Here is a 17,877-nt window from a genome sequence, read left to right as displayed (position 1 = left end):
GTTGAAGCAAACAGAACAGCAGTTATCAAAATAAATAACAGAAGAGTGCCAAGCAGTTCAATTAAGAAGTGGGAAAACATTAAATACCTCACTTCAAGGCAGCAAGAAGCCAGGAAATAAACAAACTGCTACCCAAAATCCCTCCGAGGACAGTAAGAGCCCAGAAAGGAATGATTCTGGCGCTCAAACGCCAGAAAAGGGTGGAGAGCTGGCGCTAAATGCCCAACCCATGCTCAGTTCTGGCGTTCAAACGCCAGAAACAGGCAAGGAGTTAGCGTCAAACGCCTAATGGAGGCTCAGTTCTGGCGTTCAAATGCCAGAAACAGGTAAGAAGCTGGCGTTCAATGCCAATCAAGCTTCTAACCCTGGCATTCAAATGCCAGTGAGGGATCAGACACACACAAGTGCTGATAACAACCCCTCTAAAAAGGCTTCTCCAACCACCTCTATAGGAAATAAACCTGCAGCAACTAAGGTTGAGGAATACAAAACCAAGATGCCTTATCCTCAAAAACTCTGCCAAGAGGAGCAGGATAAGCAATTTGCCCGCTTTGCAGACTATCTTAGGACTCTTGAAATAAAGATTCCGTTTGCAGAGGCACTTGGGCAAATACCCTCTTATGCCAAGTTCATGAAAGAGATCTTGAGTCGTAAGAAGGATTGGAGAGAAACTGAAAGAGTTCTCCTCACTGAAGAATGCAGTGCAGTCATTCTGAAAATCTTCCCAGAAAAGCTTAAAGATCCCGGGAGCTTTATGATACCATGCACATTAGATGGTAACTGCACCAAGACAGCTTTATGTGATCTTGGAGCAAGCATCAATCTAATACCCGCATCCACTATCAGAAAGCTTGGTTTAACTGAGGAAGTCAAACCAACTCGGATATGTCTCCAACTTGCTGATGGCTCCACTAAATACCCATCAGGCGTGATTGAAGACATGATTGTCAGGGTTGGGCCATTCGCCTTTCCCACTGACTTTTTGGTACTGGAAATGGAGGAGCACAAGAGTGCTACTCTCATTCTAGGAAGACCTTTCCTAGCAACTGGACGAACTCTCATTGATGTCTAAAAGGGGGAAGTAACCCTGAGAGTCAATGAGGATGAGTTTAAATTAAATGCTGTCAAAGCCATGCAGCATCCAACCACACCAAAAGACTGCATGAAAGTTGATCTTATTGACTCTTTAGTAGAGGAGATCAACATGGCTGAGAGTCTCAAATCAGAGTTGGAAGACATCTTTAAAGATGTTCAGCCTGATCTGGAGGATTCAGAGGAATTGAAAGAGCCTCTGAAACTTTCTCAAGAAGAGGAGGAGCCTCCTAAACCCGAGCTCAAACCACTACCACCATCCCTAAAATATGCATTTTTGGGAGAAGGTGAAACTTTTCCGGTACTCATAAGCTCTGCTTTAAATCCACTGGAAGAGGAAGCACTACTTCAAGTGCTAAGGACACACAAGACAGCTCTTGGGTGGTCCTTAAGTGATCTTAAGGGCATCAGTCCAGCAAGATGCATGCACAAGATTCTATTGGAGGACGATGCTAAGCCAGTGGTTCAACTACAGAGGTGGCTAAATCCAGCCATGAAGGAAGTGGTGCAGAAAGAGGTCACCAAGTTACTGGAGGCTGGGATTATTTATCCTATTTCTGATAGCCCCTGGGTGAGCCCTGTCCAAGTTGTTCCCAAAAAGGGAGGTATAACAGTGGTTCATAATGAAAAAAATAAACTGGTTCCTACAAGAACAGTTACAGGGTGGCGCATGTGTATTGACTACAGAAGGCTCAATACAGCCACCAGAAAGGATCATTTTCCTTTACCATTCATAGACCAGATGCTAGAAAGACTAGTAGGTCATGATTATTACTACTTTTTGGATGGCTATTCAGGCTACAACCAAATTGCAGTAGATTCCCAGGATCAAGAGAAAACAGTATTCACATGTCCATCTGGAGTATTTGCCTACAGAAGGATGCCATTTGGGCTATGTAATGCACCTGCAACCTTTCAGAGATGCATGCTCTCTATTTTCTCTTATATGGTGGAAAAATTTCTGGAAGTCTTCATGGATGACTTCTCAGTATATGGAGACTCATTCAGCTCCTGTCTTGATCACCTAACACTGGTTCTGAAAAGATGCCAAGAGACTAACCTGGTTTTAAACTGGGAAAAATATCACTTTATGGTGACTGAAGGGATTGTCCGTGGGCACAAGATTTCGAATAAAGGAATAGAGGTGGATCAAGCTAAGGTAGAGGTAATTGAAAAATTACTGATGACAAGTCATCTTAGCCTAGTTTCACTAGCCTTTTTCTTTGTTTTTATTAGGTTTTATGCGCTTTCTTGCATTCTAAGTAAGTAATTTGGAATGAAAATGCATAATTTCTTTGAATCAAACAACCACCATTTATTTGATGCTAAATCATGAGGATAAAGCCAAATTTAATTGAATTTTAATGATTTATAAACTTTGTGAATTTAGTGATACTTTGATTGGTTGTTTTGATTACTTGTAGGTGAAGAAAGAAGAAAATAAGAAAAGCGTGGCCTAAGAGACGTGCCCAAGGAAGCAAAAAGCGTGCCCAAGGGAAGCAAAAGTGTGCCAACATTGAGGAAGAAGGAAGGCTAAGTTGGAAAAATGAACTGAGCTTCACAAGGAATGAAAGGAGAAGGCAAAGTACAAAGCTAAGTTCAAATAGTTAACTGAGCACTAAAGAAAGCAAGGAAATGGCATAAAGCTCAGTTAACTAAGTGAGCTTTATCGGGGACCTCTCCAAATTAATTCAAGATGAACTTCCAAGGAGTGAAGCCTCAAGGTGTCGAACTCATGACCCAAGGAAGAAAAAGGAGAAGAAAATAGCCAAAGAGCTTCACCCAAGGATCGAACCAAGGACCAAAGAGGTGGAACGCTACTCACCTTGCAAGGAAATTCAAGAGGAAATAGCTAAAATGCTTCCTCTAGGATTCGAACTTGGGAATTCTTTGAAACATAAGGAAGGAGTACCACCAAGCTTGCAAGGAAAAGCAAGAAGAAATAGCTAAAATGCTTGGGCCAAGGTTCGAACAAGGGAGCTCTTGGAAACACAAGGGAGGAACGCCCACTCATCCAAGGAAATTAGCTCCAAGACTTCCTCCACCAAGATTTGAACTTGGGACTTTGAAGTCTCAAACAAGGCGCTGCACAAGGGGGAGCTCAGTTGGTTTTTCCAACTGAGCACTACATCTCCTTCTCCCTACAATTTGACACGGCCAAGCACATTTTGGCACAACAAAGGGTGTCATGAGCGCGCACTTGACACTGCCAAGATGCCATGGAGCGCACAATTTTGACACACCTAGAGCTCAGTTCAAAATTCCAACTGAGCTCTAGTGTCACGCAACGGCCAAGGCTGGGACGCACGCACCAAATGACACGGATGGCAACACTTGAGTGCTCAATTGGGTTTTCTAACTGAGCTTACCCCTGGGAGGTGAAATATTGGGCTGAAAAATTGAATTAAAACTCTAACTTAATTCATTTCTTCACCAAATCAAAAGCCCATCCAAATTCCAAAATCCAAGAATAGAAAGTGTATAAGTAGGAGTTAGTTTGATGTAATTAGGACCTTTTGACACCTATAGACTTTACTTTGAATTTTTCTTTTAATTTTCATTTTGATTTTTGAGCTTTTTACTTTTGAATTTGGATCTTAGAGAATTTGGAAGGAGAATTGATCTCTCTTCTTCCTGGTTCTTGTTTGAGCACTCCTTACTTTTCTTGCTTTGGATCTTGGGTGAAGAATTGAAGAACTTCATTCTTCTACTCTTCTGCAATTTACTTCTGCAATTTAATTTCCTTTATTTCATTTGCAATTGTTCTTGTTGGATCAAGGAAGGATTTGAGATCTAGACTTGTTATCTAGTCTCTTCCACTCCTGAGATCTTCAACCTCTTTTAAATTGCTGCAAATTAAGCATTGCTCATTCTCTGTTTTTAAATTCTTAAAGCATTTTTACTTCTCTGTTGAGATCTGCTTTACTTCAATTCATCTTCTACTCTTCTGTTTAATTGCAATTCACTTGCTCTTGTTTAAATTCTGCAAACCCAACTCCCAATCCCTTTTACAATTCAAGCAATTTACATTACTTGCACTTTAAGATTCAGTCATTTACATTTCTTACAATCTAAGTTTCTGTAATTTACATTACTTGCACTTTAAGATTCAACACATTTACTTTCCTATTCTTTCATTTACTGCATTTTACCCCTCTCCCTTTACATTTCAAGCAATTTAGTTTCTGTCAATTGCAAACAACTCAACCAATACTTGATTCGCTTGACTAAATCAACCACTAAACTAAAATTGCTCAATCCTTCAATCCCTGTGGGATCGACCTCACTCATGTGAGTTATTATTACTTGATGCAACCCGGTACACTTGCCGGTGAGTTTTGTGTTGGATCGTTTTCCACACATCAAGTTTTTGGCGCCGTTGCCGGGGATTGAATTAGATTGACAATGATTAAGTGAAGTGGAGATCTAGATCAAGCACTTTTTATTTTTTGTTTCTTTAATTTTTGACTAACACACTAACTGTTTGAATTTTTGCTTAATCCAATTAACATTTCACTTCAGCAATGGATTGAAGTGTTATTGCCTTTCTGGTGTTGTGTGATTCTTATGCTTTGATTGTATGTCAGGTACAAGGAGAATTACACCCACTTTTTGTGAACAAGACGAAAGAACCCTTAGAAGATTAAGAAGAGCTGAAAGAGGGAAAAACATTGTTGGAGAAGAGGAGTCAGAAGAAGAATTCCAGGATATGGAGGAGCACCTAACAAATCCACCAAATGGAGCTGAAGGAGCAGCCAACAATAACAATAATCCACCACAGAGAAGAGTTTTGGCTTCCTACACATGTGCAGATCCTAGACATTGTGGGAGTAGCATTCTTACCCCAAATGTTAATGCAAAGAATTTTGAACTAAAGCCACAACTCATCACCTTGGTTCAAAATAATTGTTCTTATGGAGGAGGACCACTTGAAGACCCTAACCAACACTTGTCCACCTTCTTGAGGATTTGTGACACTGTCAAAACCAATGGTGTACACCCTGACAGTTACAAGCTACTACTATTTCCATTTTCTCTCAGAGACAAATCCACTCAATGGTTGGAATCCTTCCCAAGAGACAGCATCAACAATTGGAATGATCTATTAACCAAGTTCCTTGCCAAGTTTTACCCACCTCAAAGAGTTATTAGATTGAAGACTGAAGTGCAAACATTCACACAAATGGATGCTGAACCCTTGTATGAGGCATGGGAGCGATACAAGGCTCTAATCAGGAAGTGTCCACCAGAAATGTTCAGTGAGTGGGACAGGTTGCAGAATTTCTATGAAGGTTTGACACTGAAATCTCAAGAGGTTTTGGATTATTCAGCAGGAGGCTCTTTACAACTAATGAAAACGGCAGAAGAAGCCCAAAATCTCATTGATATGGTGGCCAATAATCAATATTTCTTTGCTCACCAAAGGCAACGCCAACCATCACAAAGGAAAGGAGTGATGGAGTTGGAAGGAGTGGACTCAATCCTAGCTCAAAACAAAATGATGCAGCAGCAAATTCAACAACAATTTGAGCAAATGGCCAAAAGGATTGATAGCCTCCAAGTTGCAGCAGTCAACACAAGCCAACCATCATCCACATGGGGGCAAAATGAAGAAACTCAAGAGGAGCAGCAGCAAGAACAAGTCCAGTACATGCACAACCAAAATTCTAGGCCAAATGAAGTCTATGGTGATACTTACAACCCTTCATGGAAGAACCATCCCAACCTTAGATGGGGAGACAACCACAATCAAACTCAACAACCATGGTAGAGAAACTCAAACCAAAACAATTGGAAAAACACAAAACAAAACAACCAACAGAACAATAGCCAAGCCACATACAGAAAACCACAAAACACCTACCCCAATTCTAACCATCATCCATCCAATAACCAAGCCTCAAGTCAAAACACTTACCCTCAACCCTCAACACCCCACAATCAACCAATCTCACAAGACTCTCAAAGGATTAACAACTTGGAGCTATTAATGGAAAAGATGATGAAAAATCAAGAGATGACATTGAGGAATCAGGAAGCCTCTATGAAAAATATGGAAAGGCAAAATGGACAACTCTCCAAGCAAATTACCGTTGAAAGGCCATCAAGCTCACTACCAAGTGACATCATTCCTAATCCAAAAGAGGAGTGCAAAGCAATTCAACTGAGGAGTGGAAAGATCCTGGTGAAAAATGAAGAAGCAACCAAGAAGCCAAAGAAAAGTGATGAGAAACAAGCTGAAGAAGAGAAAGCCAATAATGAAGATGTAACAGCAAGCAAGCAGACCTCAAAAGAGCTCAAAGAAAGGGAAGATCAGCCACAAAAATCAAGGAAAGAGAAGGAAGCAATGAAAGAGCCAACCAAGGAACAAAGGTAGGGGGTGAACTTCACACCACCTTTGCCATATCCTCAACGGTTCAACAAAGAGACTAAGGACAACACTTCCCAAAATTTCTTGAAATCTTTAAGAAATTGGAGATCAATATTCCCTTAGCTGAAGCACTTGAGCAAATGCCCTTGTACGCAAAATTCTTAAAAGAACTCATCAACAAGAAGAGGAGTTGGCAAGAGAAAGAAACCATACTTCTCACTGAAGAATGTAGTGCTGTGATTCAAGGAGTCATCCCACCAAAGCTTAAAGATCCAGGGAGCTTTGTAGTTTCATGTACCATAGGCAAAATGACCCTAGACAAAGCTCTCTGTGACCTTGGTGCTAGCATCAATCTGATGCCGTTATCAATGATGAGAAAGCTTGCCATAGAGGAACTCAAACCTACCAGGATGTCTTTGGTGATGGCTGACAGATCAATCAAGACACCCAATGGCATTGTGGAAAACCTGTTAGTGAAGGTTGGGGAGTTTATCTTCCCAACAGACTTCATAATTCTGGATACAGAGGAAGAAGAAAACAACTCAATCATCTTGGGAAGGCCATTTTTAGCCACAGCCAGAGCCATTATTGATGTAAAGAAGGGAGAAATGATTTTTAGAGTACATAATGAGCAAATGGTCATCAATGTCTTCAAATCAATGCAACACCCTCTTGAACAAGAAAATTACATGAAGGTGGACATGATAGAAAGTCTAGTGGAGGAAATGTTAGAAGCCACTTGTCATGAGCAACAGGAAGAAGAGGTGGTAGAAATCTCTAGTGAAGACAATGAGAAAGAGAAGCCAAAACAGGAATTGAAGCCTCTTCCCCCTCACCTCAAATATGTGTTCCTAGGAGAAGAAGAGACCCTACCAGTGATCATTAACTCCTCCTTGAATATGGAAGAAGAAACAAAGCTGATTGAAGTGCTGAAAGCTCACAAAGCAGCCTTGGGGTGGACAATTGACGATATCAAAGGTATTAGCCCAGCCATTTGTATGCGTAAAATTTTGCTGGAAGAAGAATCAAAGCCTGTGGTCCAACTCCAAAGAAGCTCAACCCAGCCATGAAGGAGGTAGTTTAAAAAGAAGTTATGAAGTTGTGGAATGTTGGAATAATTTTCCCAATCTCTGACAGCTCATGGGTGAGCCCGGTTCAAGTTGTACCAAAAAAGGGAGGAATGACGGTCATCACCAATGAGAAGAATGAGTTGATTCCTACTAGGAAAATGATTGGGTGGAGGATGTGCATAGACTATAGAAGATTGAATGATGCCACAAGGAAAGACCATTTCCCTCTCCCATTCATTGATCAGATGCTGGAAAGATTAGCTGGCCATGCTTATTATTGTTTCTTAGATGGGTATTCTGGTTACAATCAAATCGTGGTGGACCCTAAAGATCAAGAGAAAACTGCTTTCACATGTCCATTTGGAGTTTTTGCATACAGGAGGATGCCCTTTGGGCTGTGCAACGCCCCAGCCACATTTCAGAGGTGTATGCTTTCCATTTTCTTAGATATGGTTGAAAATTTTTTAGAAGTCTTCATGGATGATTTTTCTGTCTTTGGAAATTCATTTAACACCTGTTTGCATCATTTAACTCTTATTTTGAAAAGATGCCAAGAAACTAACTTGATCTTAAACTGGGAAAAATGCCATTTCATGGTTCCTGAAGGGATAGTTCTTGGGCATAAGGTGTCATGCAGAGGTATAGAAGTTGATAAAGCCAAAATAGAAATTATTGAAAAACTTCCTATACCCGTTAATGTGAAAGCAGTAAGGAGTTTTCTTGGGCATGCTGGTTTCTACAGAAGGTTCATCAAAGATTTCTCAAAAATAGCAAAGCCATTGAGCAATTTGCTAGTGATTGACAACCCTTTCATCTTTGATGACAACTGTAAGCATTCCTTTGAAACCTTAAAAAGAAAACTCATCACAGCACCAATCATCACACCCCCTAATTGGAACTTACCTTTTGAACTTATGTGTGATGCAAGTGACCTTGCTATTGGTGCTGTGCTGGGACAAAAGAAAGACAAGTTGCACCATGTCATATATTATGCCAGCAAAGTGTTAAATGAAACACAGAAAAATTATACAACCACTGAGAAAGAACTTTTGGCGATTGTTTATGCATTTGACAAGTTTAGACAATACTTGATTGGCTCCAAAGTTATAGTGTACACTGACCATGCTGCTCTTAAGTATTTGATGTTTAAACAGGATTCAAAGCCAAGGCTTATTAGGTGGGTGCTGCTAGTTCAAGAGTTTGATATTGAAGTAAGAGATAGGAAGGGAAGTGAAAATCAAGTGGCGGATCATTTATCAAGAGTACCACAAGAAGCCTGTCAAGATAGACCACAACAAGTAAATTAGAACTTCCCAGATGAGCACCTGTTCCAAGTTCAACAAACACCCTGGTTTGCTGACATAGCGAATTACAAAGTGGGAGGGAAGATACCTCAAGAATGTTCTAAGCAACAAGTGAAGAAGCTCCTCAATGAAGCAAAGAAGTTCTTGTGGGATGAACCCTTTTTATTCAAGAGGTGCTCTGATGGAATGATTAGGAGGTGTGTCCATGAAAATGAAATGAGGGACATATTGTGGCATTGTCATGGTTCAGCATATGGTGGACACTTTGGACCAGAGAGAACAGCTGCAAAGGTATTACAAAGTGGTTTCTATTGGCCAACTATCTTCAAGGATGCCAGAGAGTTTGTTCACCAATGCAATGAATGCCAAAGAGCTAGAGGATTGACAAAAAGGAATGAGATGCCTCAGAATTTCATCTTGGAAGTTGAGCTTTTTGACCTATGGGGCATTGATTTCATGGAACCTTTTCCCCCTTCTTATTCTTTTAGATACATCTTGGTAGCAGTAGAGTATGTCTCAAAATGGGGGAAGCCATAGCCACAACCACTTGTGATGCACAAATTGTCCTTCAATTCCTTAAGAAGCATATCTTCACTAGATATGGAGTACCCTAGGGTCTTGTCAGTGATGGTGGTGGTCACTTCTGCAACAAACAAATGGAGAAACTCCTCCACAAATATGGAGTAATCCATAAAGTAGCCACACCATACCATCCTCAGACTAATGGCCAAGCTGAATTAGCAAATAGAGAGTTGAAGAGAATTTTAAAAAAAATAGTGGGAAGCACAAGGAAAGATTGGGCCAGGAAGTTAGAAGATGCACTCTGGGCATACAGGACAGCTTTCAAAACTCCCATTGGAAAGTTCCCATTTCAGCTATTATATGGAAAATCTTGTCACCTCCCTGTGGAGCTTGAACATAAAGCTTTTTGGGCCACTAAACTCCTCAACCTTGATTCTCAAGCAGCAGGAGAAAAGAGGCTGCTACAACTAAATGAGTTGGATGAGTTTAGACTAGAAGCTTATGAGAATGCTAAAATATACAAGGAGAGAGCTAAGAGGTGGCATGACAAGAAGATCTCAAAGAAAGAGTTCAAGCCAGGACAGCAAGTGCTCCTGTATAACTCAAGGCTCAAGATCTTCCCTGGCAAGCTCAAGTCCAAATGGACAGGTCCATATCTAGTAACAAAAGTCTTTCCTTATGGAAGTCTTGAGCTGCTAGATGAAGCCACACAGAGCCACTTCACAGCAAATGGACATAGAGCAAAGCCTTATTTAGGAGGACAATGGGACAAGAAAAAGGAAGTTCAGTATCTGAACTGAACAAACACAGAGGATGTCAAGCTAGTGACAATAAAAGAGCACTTGTTGGGAGGCAACCCAACCTGAGGTAGTTTCTTTTCATAGTTATTTCAATAAAGAGGTTAATTAGCCTTATCTATATTGCAAAATGCTAGTTTGGTGTTGCACACCAAAACAATATAAGGGAGAATGAAGGATTCTAAGTTTGGTGTTCCACCAAAATTTCATCATAAAATATATTCTCACCTCCTGCATAATGCTAGCTTTGAGCATTTAGATAAACTAGTTAACTATTTTGCTGTTTCCAAGTCATTAGTTTATTTCTTCTGAAAAAGAAAAAGAGTTCACATATAATTTGTTGCATGAGAAATATTGGCAAGGAACTAAGTTTGGTGTTCACACACCAAAGTAAGTTCGAAAGCCCACACACAAGCTTTGCAGATTTGCCAATACCTAAAAGGGTTGAACAGCAAGCAACATTTGAGGAGCAAGCAGAAAAATAGCCAACAAATTAAAAGAACACCTGAATTACAACTCAAAAGGAGCAAATAGAAGGAAGAATGGAAAACTGAAACTCAACAGGTTGTATCTATTCTTGATCCTTGTTGATATGTAATGATTTAATTCAGAGAGTCCTTTAAGTCTGGCTGGAATAATTATTTAGTTGCAAGTGGAAGTACATGTTGAAGAAAGCTATCTGCATAATTTTTGCTTGAAAGTTATCTGCATAATAATTGTCATCACTCATCAGCTTGAACACTTTGTCTTGTCTCCCTTGCTGTTTGAATAAAAGAAAGATGTTTGATTTAGAAAAGTAATTGTTCAATGTTACAAAAGTTAGAATGAAAGTTAGTGGTGGTGTGTGTTTGATTCAACTATTAACTCATGGAATAAATGTTGCAGAATGACTTGTTTCTTAAAGCTTAAGCTAGTTTGCTGCTATGATCCTTCAATTAATGAAAGCCCCTTGAAAATAAACGAAAACAGAAAGAAAAGGAAAGAAGAAAAGCCAAAAGTTGGCAAAGAAACGAACAATAAGGCTAGACACCAATAGCTTGGACCCTAGGACATATGCCTGTGGTGTTTGTGTACTAGGATATGCTTGGACAAGTAGGTTCTAAGGAGTATTTTAAAACATGGCAACTTAGATCAACTGATTTGGGATTGCCAACTGAAAGTCCACAATAAAGAGCAACCTAGCTACAAAACATTTAGTGATCCAAAAAGATGCTGGGCATCAATGATCCTAGGAAGAAAAAGGTGAGCCATGTGTCTGTGGTGAAAAAAAAATGTTGAGTGAAAATAAGCCAAATGCCACTGCAACATTTGACACCAAGCCTTTAATAAATAATAAGCTCTGAAATGCAAAAGGAAGAAGAAAAAGCTAACAAGGGAATTAAGCAAAAAGGTAAGGAATCATAGCAGCAACCTTGGTGAACCCTTAAGGAAACATTGTTTGTTTTGACAACAAGTAATAAATGAGCTATTTTTGATCTGCATAAAACCCCATAAACAAAATTCAACTATTTGCCTAATAAGGACATGCACACTTATCTATTTCATTCTATCTTCTCTTACGTTTAAGTGCTTGCTTGGGGACAAGCAAGTTTTAAGTTTGGTGTTGTGATGACAAGTCATCTTAGCCTAGTTTCACTAGCCTTTTTCTTTGTTTTTATTAGGTTTTATGCGCTTTCTTGCATTCTAAGTAAGTAATTTGGAATGAAAATGCATAATTTCTTTGAATCAAACAACCACCATTTATTTGATGCTAAATCATGAGGATAAAGCCAAATTTAATTGAATTTTAATGATTTATAAACCTGGTGAATTTAGTGATGCTTTGATTGGTTGTTTTGATTACTTGTAGGTGAAGAAAGAAGAAAATAAGAAAAGCGTGGCCTAAGAGACGTGCCCAAGGAAGCAAAAAGCGTTCCCAAGGGAAGCAAAAGTGTGCCAACATTGAGGAAGAAGGAAGGCTAAGTTGGAAAAATGAACTGAGCTTCCCAAGGAATGAAAGGAGAAGGCAAAGTACAAAGCTAAGTTCAAATAGTTAACTGAGCACTAAAGAAAGCAAGGAAATGGCATAAAGCTCAGTTAACTAAGTGAGCTTTATCGGGGACCTCTCCAAATTAATTCAAGATGAACTTCCAAGGAGTGAAGCCTCAAGGTGTCGAACTCATGACCCAAGGAAGAAAAAGGAGAAGAAAATAGCCAAAGAGCTTCACCCAAGGATCGAACCAAGGACCAAAGGGGTGGAACGCTACTCACCTTGCAAGGAAATTCAAGAGGAAATAGCTAAAATGCTTCCTCTTGGATTCGAACTTGGGAATTCTTTGAAACATAAGGAAGGAGTACCACCAAGCTTGCAAGGAAAAGCAAGAAGAAATAGCTAAAATGCTTGGGCCAAGGTTCGAACAAGGGAGCTCTTGGAAACACAAGGGAGGAACGCCCACTCATCCAAGGAAATTAGCTCTAAGACTTCCTCCACCAAGATTTGAACTTGGGACCTTGAAGTCTCAAACAAGGCGCTGCACAAGGGGGAGCTCAGTTGGTTTTTCCAACTGAGCACTACATCCCCTTCTCCCTACAATTTGACACGGCCAAGCACATTTTGGCACAACAAAGGGTGTCATGAGCGCGCACTTGACACTGCCAAGATGCCATGGAGCGCACAATTTTGACACACCTAGAGCTCAGTTCAAAATTCCAACTGAGCTCTAGTGTCACGCAACGGCCAAGGCTGGGACGCACGCACCAAATGACACGGATGGCAACACTTGAGTGCTCAGTTGGGTTTTCCAACTGAGCTTACCCCTGGGAGGTGAAATATTGGGCTGAAAAATTGAATTAAAACTCCAACTTAATTCATTTCTTCAACAAATCAAAAGCCCATCCAAATTCCAAAATCCAAGAATAGAAAGTGTATAAATAGGAGTTAGTTTGATGTAATTAGGACCTTTTGACACCTGTAGACTTTACTTTGAATTTTCCTTTTAATTGTCATTTTGATTTTTAAGCTTTTTACTTTTGAATTTGGATCTTAGAGAATTTGGAAGGAGAATTGATCTCTCTTCTTCCTGGTTCTTGTTTGAGCACTCTTTTTACTTTTCTTGCTTTGGATCTTGGGTGAAGAATTGAAGAACTTCTGTTTGAATCTCACCTTGAGATCTTGTTTTAATCTTCTGCATAATTGAATTTCAGTTTCTATTTACTGCTTCATTCTTCTACTCTTCTGCAATTTACTTCTGCAATTTAATTTCCTTTATTTCATTTGCAATTGTTCTTGTCAGATCAAGGAAGGATTTGAGATCTAGACTTGTTATCTAGTCTCTTCCACTCCTGAGATCTTCAACCTCTTTTAAATTGCTGCAAATTAAGCATTGCTCATTCTCTGTTTTTAAATTCTCAAAGCATTTTTACTTCTCTGTTGAGATCTGCTTTACTTCAATTCATCTTCTACTCTTCTGTTTAATTGCAATTCACTTGCTCTTGTTTAAATTCTGCAAACCCAACTCCCAATCCCTTTTACAATTCAAGCAATTTACATTACTTGCACTTTAAGATTCAGTCATTTACATTTCTTGCAATCTAAGTTTCTGCAATTTACATTACTTGCACTTTAAGATTCAGCACATTTACTTTCCTGTTCTTTCATTTACTGCATTTTACCCCTCTCCCTTTACATTTCAAGCAATTTAGTTTCTGTCAATTGCAAACAACTCAACCAATACTTGATTCGCTTGACTAAATCAATCACTAAACTAAAATTGCTCAATCCTTCAATCCCTGTGGGATCGACCTCACTCATGTGAGTTATTATTACTTGATGCGACCCGGTACACTTGCCGGTGAGTTTTGTGTTGGATCATTTTCCACACATCAATTACCACCACCTGCCAATGTTAAGGCAATCAGAAGCTTTTTGGGGCATGCAAGATTCTATAGGAGGTTTATAAAGGATTTTTCAAAAATTGTGAAACCTCTAAGATACCTGCTAGCTGCTGACACGCCATTTGTGTTTGACACAGAGTGTCTGCAGGCGTTTGAAACTCTGAAAGCTAAGCTGGTCACAGCACCAGTCATTTCTGCACCAGACTGGACATTACCATTCGAATTAATGTGTGATGCCAGTGACCATGCCATTGGTGCAGTATTGGGGCAGAGGCATGACAAGCTTCTGCATGTCATTTATTATGCTAGCCGTGTTTTAAATGATGCCCAGAAAAATTACACAACCACAGAAAAAGAATTGCTTGCAGTGGTTTATGCCATTGACAAGTTTAGATCATACTTAGTAGGATCAAAAGTGATTGTGTACACCGACCATGCTGCTCTTAAATATCTACCTACAAAGCAGGATTCAAAACCCAGGCTCATAAGATGGGTGTTGTTTCTGCAAGAGTTTGATATAGAAATAAAAGACAGAAAAGGGACAGAAAACCAAGTGGCTGATCATCAGTCCCGGATAGAACCAGTAGAAGGGGCGTCCTTTCCCTCTATTGAGATCTCTGAAACCTTTCCGAACGAGCATTTGTTCGTCATTCAAGAAACACCATGGTTTGCAGACATTGCAAAATATAAAGCTGCAAGGTTCATACCCAAGGAGTACAGCAGGCAACAAAAGAAAAAATTAATTACTGATGCAAAGTACTACTTGTGGGATGAACCCTATCTCTTTAAGAGATGTGCGGACGGAATAATCCGTAGGTGTGTGCCCAGAGAAGAAGCACAAAAGATCTTATGGCATTGCCATGGGTCACAATATGGAGGCCATTTCGGAGGTGAGTGAACAGCCACCAAGGTCCTCCAATGTGGCTTCTACTGGCCTACCCTCTATAGAGATTCTCGAGAGTTTGTACGTAACTGTGACAGTTGCCAGAGATCTGGTAATCTGCCTCATGGCTACGTCATGCCTCAACAAGGAATCTTGGAGACTGAGTTGTTTGATGTATGGGGTATTGACTTCATGGGGCCTTTCCCACTATCACACTCAAACACTTATATTCTGGTGGTAGTCGACTATGTATCCAAATGGGTAGAGGCCATTGCCACACCCACTAATGATACTAAGACAGTGCTAAAGTTCCTCCAGAAACATATCTTCAGCAGGTTTGGTATCCCTAGAGTACTAATCAGTGATGGGGGCACTCATTTCTGCAATAAACAGCTTTACTCTGCTATGGTCCGATATGGAATTAGCCACAAGATGGCAACTCCATATCATCCACAGGCAAATGGGCAAGCTGAAGTCTCTAACAGAGAACTAAAAAGAATTCTGGAACGGACTGTAAGTACCCATAGAAAGGATTGGGCGAGAAGCTTGGATGATGCTATGTGGGCTTACAGAACAGCATTCAAGACTCCTATAGGGACCTCTCCATACCAACTTGTGTATGGTAAGGCCTGTCATCTGCCCGTGGAACTGGAGCATAAGGCCTACTGGGCAACCAGATTCCTAAACTTTGATGCCAAATTAGCTGGAGAAAAAAGATTGCTCCAGCTGAATGAGCTAGAGGAATTCAGACTCACTGCTTTCGAAAATGCCAAGCTTTACAAAGAGAAATAAAAAAGGTGGCATGACAGAAAGCTGTCATCTAGAGTCTTTGAACTAGGACAAAAGGTTCTGTTGTTTAACTCTAGGCTCAGGCTATTCCCCGGGAAACTGAAATCCGGGTGGAGGGGACCATATGTGATTACAAGTGTGTCACCATATGGCTATGTGGAGCTTCAAGACATTGATTCTAATAAGAAGTTCATTGTTAATGGACAGAGAGTCAAGCACTATCTTGAAGGCAATGTTGAGTAAGAATGCTCAAAGCTGAGACTAGATTAAAAGCTCAGTCAAGTCCAGCTAAAGACAATAAAGAAGTGCTTATTGGGAGGCAACCCAATTTTTACTTATCTATGTTAATTTTTTGTTTTCCATTTTTATTTTATGATTTGTTTAGGTTGATGATCATGTGAAGTCACAAAAACTATTGAAAAATCAAAAATAGAATGAAAAACAGCAGAAGAAACAGCTCACCCTGGAGGAAGAACTTACTGGCGTTTAAACGCCAGTAAGAAGCATCAAACTGGCGTTTAATGCCAGAAAGAAGCATCAAGCTAGCGTTAAACGCCAGAAACAAGCACCAGACTGGCGTTTAACGCCAGAACAGAGCATGGAAGTGGCGTTAAACGCCAGAAACAAGCAGCAAGCTGGCGTTTAACGCCAGACATGCACTCTGAGGGCGTTTTGCACGCCTAATTGGAGCAGGGATACTAAGTCCTTGACCCCACTGGATCTGTGGATCCCACAGGATCCCCACCTACCACAACTCTTCTTCTCTCCTCTTCACACCTTTCCATCCACTCTTCCCCATCATACAACCCACCTACACCCACCCACTCATATTCAAACCATTCACACACCTCCATCTCCTCCATTTTCTTCTTCTACTCACTTCTTTCTTCTTTTGCTCGAGGATGAGAAAATCTTCTAAGTTTGGTGTGGTAAAAGCAGTGGCTTTTTGTTTTTCCATAACCATTTATGGCACATAAGGCCAGAGAAACCTCTAGAAAGAGGAAAGGGAAGACAAAAGCTTCCACCTCCGAGTCATGGGAGATGGAGAGATTCATCTCAAGGGTCCATAGCTCAGTAGTAAAGCATTTGACTGCACAACAAGAGCATGAGGAATTCCCTCATCAAGGAATCCCTGAGATACCTCAAGGGATACATTTTCCTCCACACAACTATTGGGAGCAACTAAGGATAGGAGCACCAAAATCACTAGGGATGAAGTAATAAAGGCAAGGAAGAGACATTGAGGAGCTCAAGCACTCCATAGGATCCTCAAGAGGAAGACGCCACCCACACTAAGGTGGACTCATTCCTTAATCTCCTTGTCTATTTATTTTTTGTTTTCGGTTTTTATGCTTATCATGTTTGTCTATGTTTGTGTCTTCATTACATGATCACTAGTGTCTAAGTGTCTATGTCTTAAAGCTATGAATGTCATATGAATCCATCACCTTTCTTAAATGAAAACTGTTCTAAAAACAAAAGAACAAGAAGTACATGGTTTCGAATTCATCCTTGAAATTAGTTTAATTATTTTGATGTGGTGACAATACTTTTTGTTTTCTGAATGAATGCTTGAACAGTGCATATGTCTTTTGATATTGTTGTTTATGAATGTTAAATATGTTGGCTCTTGAAAGAATGATGAAAAGGAGAAATATTATTCATAATCTGAAAAATCATAAAATTGATTCTTAAAGCAAGAAAAAGCAGTGAATACAAAAGCTTGCGAAAAAAAGGGAAAGAAAAGAAAAATGGCGAAAAAAAAAGAAAAAAAAGAGAGAAAGAAAAAGAAATAGCAAGCAGAAAAAGCCAAAAGCTCTTTAAACCAAAAGGCAAGAGCAAAAAGCCAATAGCCCTTAAAACCAAAAGGCAAGGGTAAAAAAGGATCCAAGGCTTTGAGCATCAGTGGATAGGAGGGCCTAAAGGAATAAAATCCTGGCCTAAGCGGCTAAACCAAGATGTCCCTAACCATGTGCTTGTGGCGTGAAGGTGTCAAGTGAAAACTTGAGACTGAGTGGTTAAAGTCGAGGTCCAAAGCAAAAGAAGAGTGTGCTTAAGAACCCTGGACATCTCTAATTGGGGACTTTAGCAAAGCTGAGTCACAATCTGAAAAGGTTCACCCAGTTACGTGTCTGTGGCATGTATGTATCCGGTGGTAATACTGGAAAACAAAGTG

The 17,877-nt window shown here is 40.0% G+C and overlaps 1 pseudogene; it reads left to right on the top strand.

Annotated features, from left to right (window-relative positions):
- The window catches only part of LOC107611148 (uncharacterized), a 52,123-nt pseudogene extending 42,901 nt beyond the window's left edge, over positions 1 to 9,222 (top strand).
- The last annotated feature ends 8,655 nt before the right edge of the window (positions 9,223 to 17,877 follow it).

The sequence above is a fragment of the Arachis ipaensis genome, chromosome B8 (genome assembly GCF_059453495.1).
Source record: "Arachis ipaensis isolate K30076 ecotype BB chromosome B8, ASM5945349v1, whole genome shotgun sequence".
In the NCBI taxonomy this organism is placed as follows: domain Eukaryota; kingdom Viridiplantae; phylum Streptophyta; class Magnoliopsida; order Fabales; family Fabaceae; genus Arachis; species Arachis ipaensis.
This window is presented reverse-complemented; position numbering and strand designations above follow the sequence as displayed.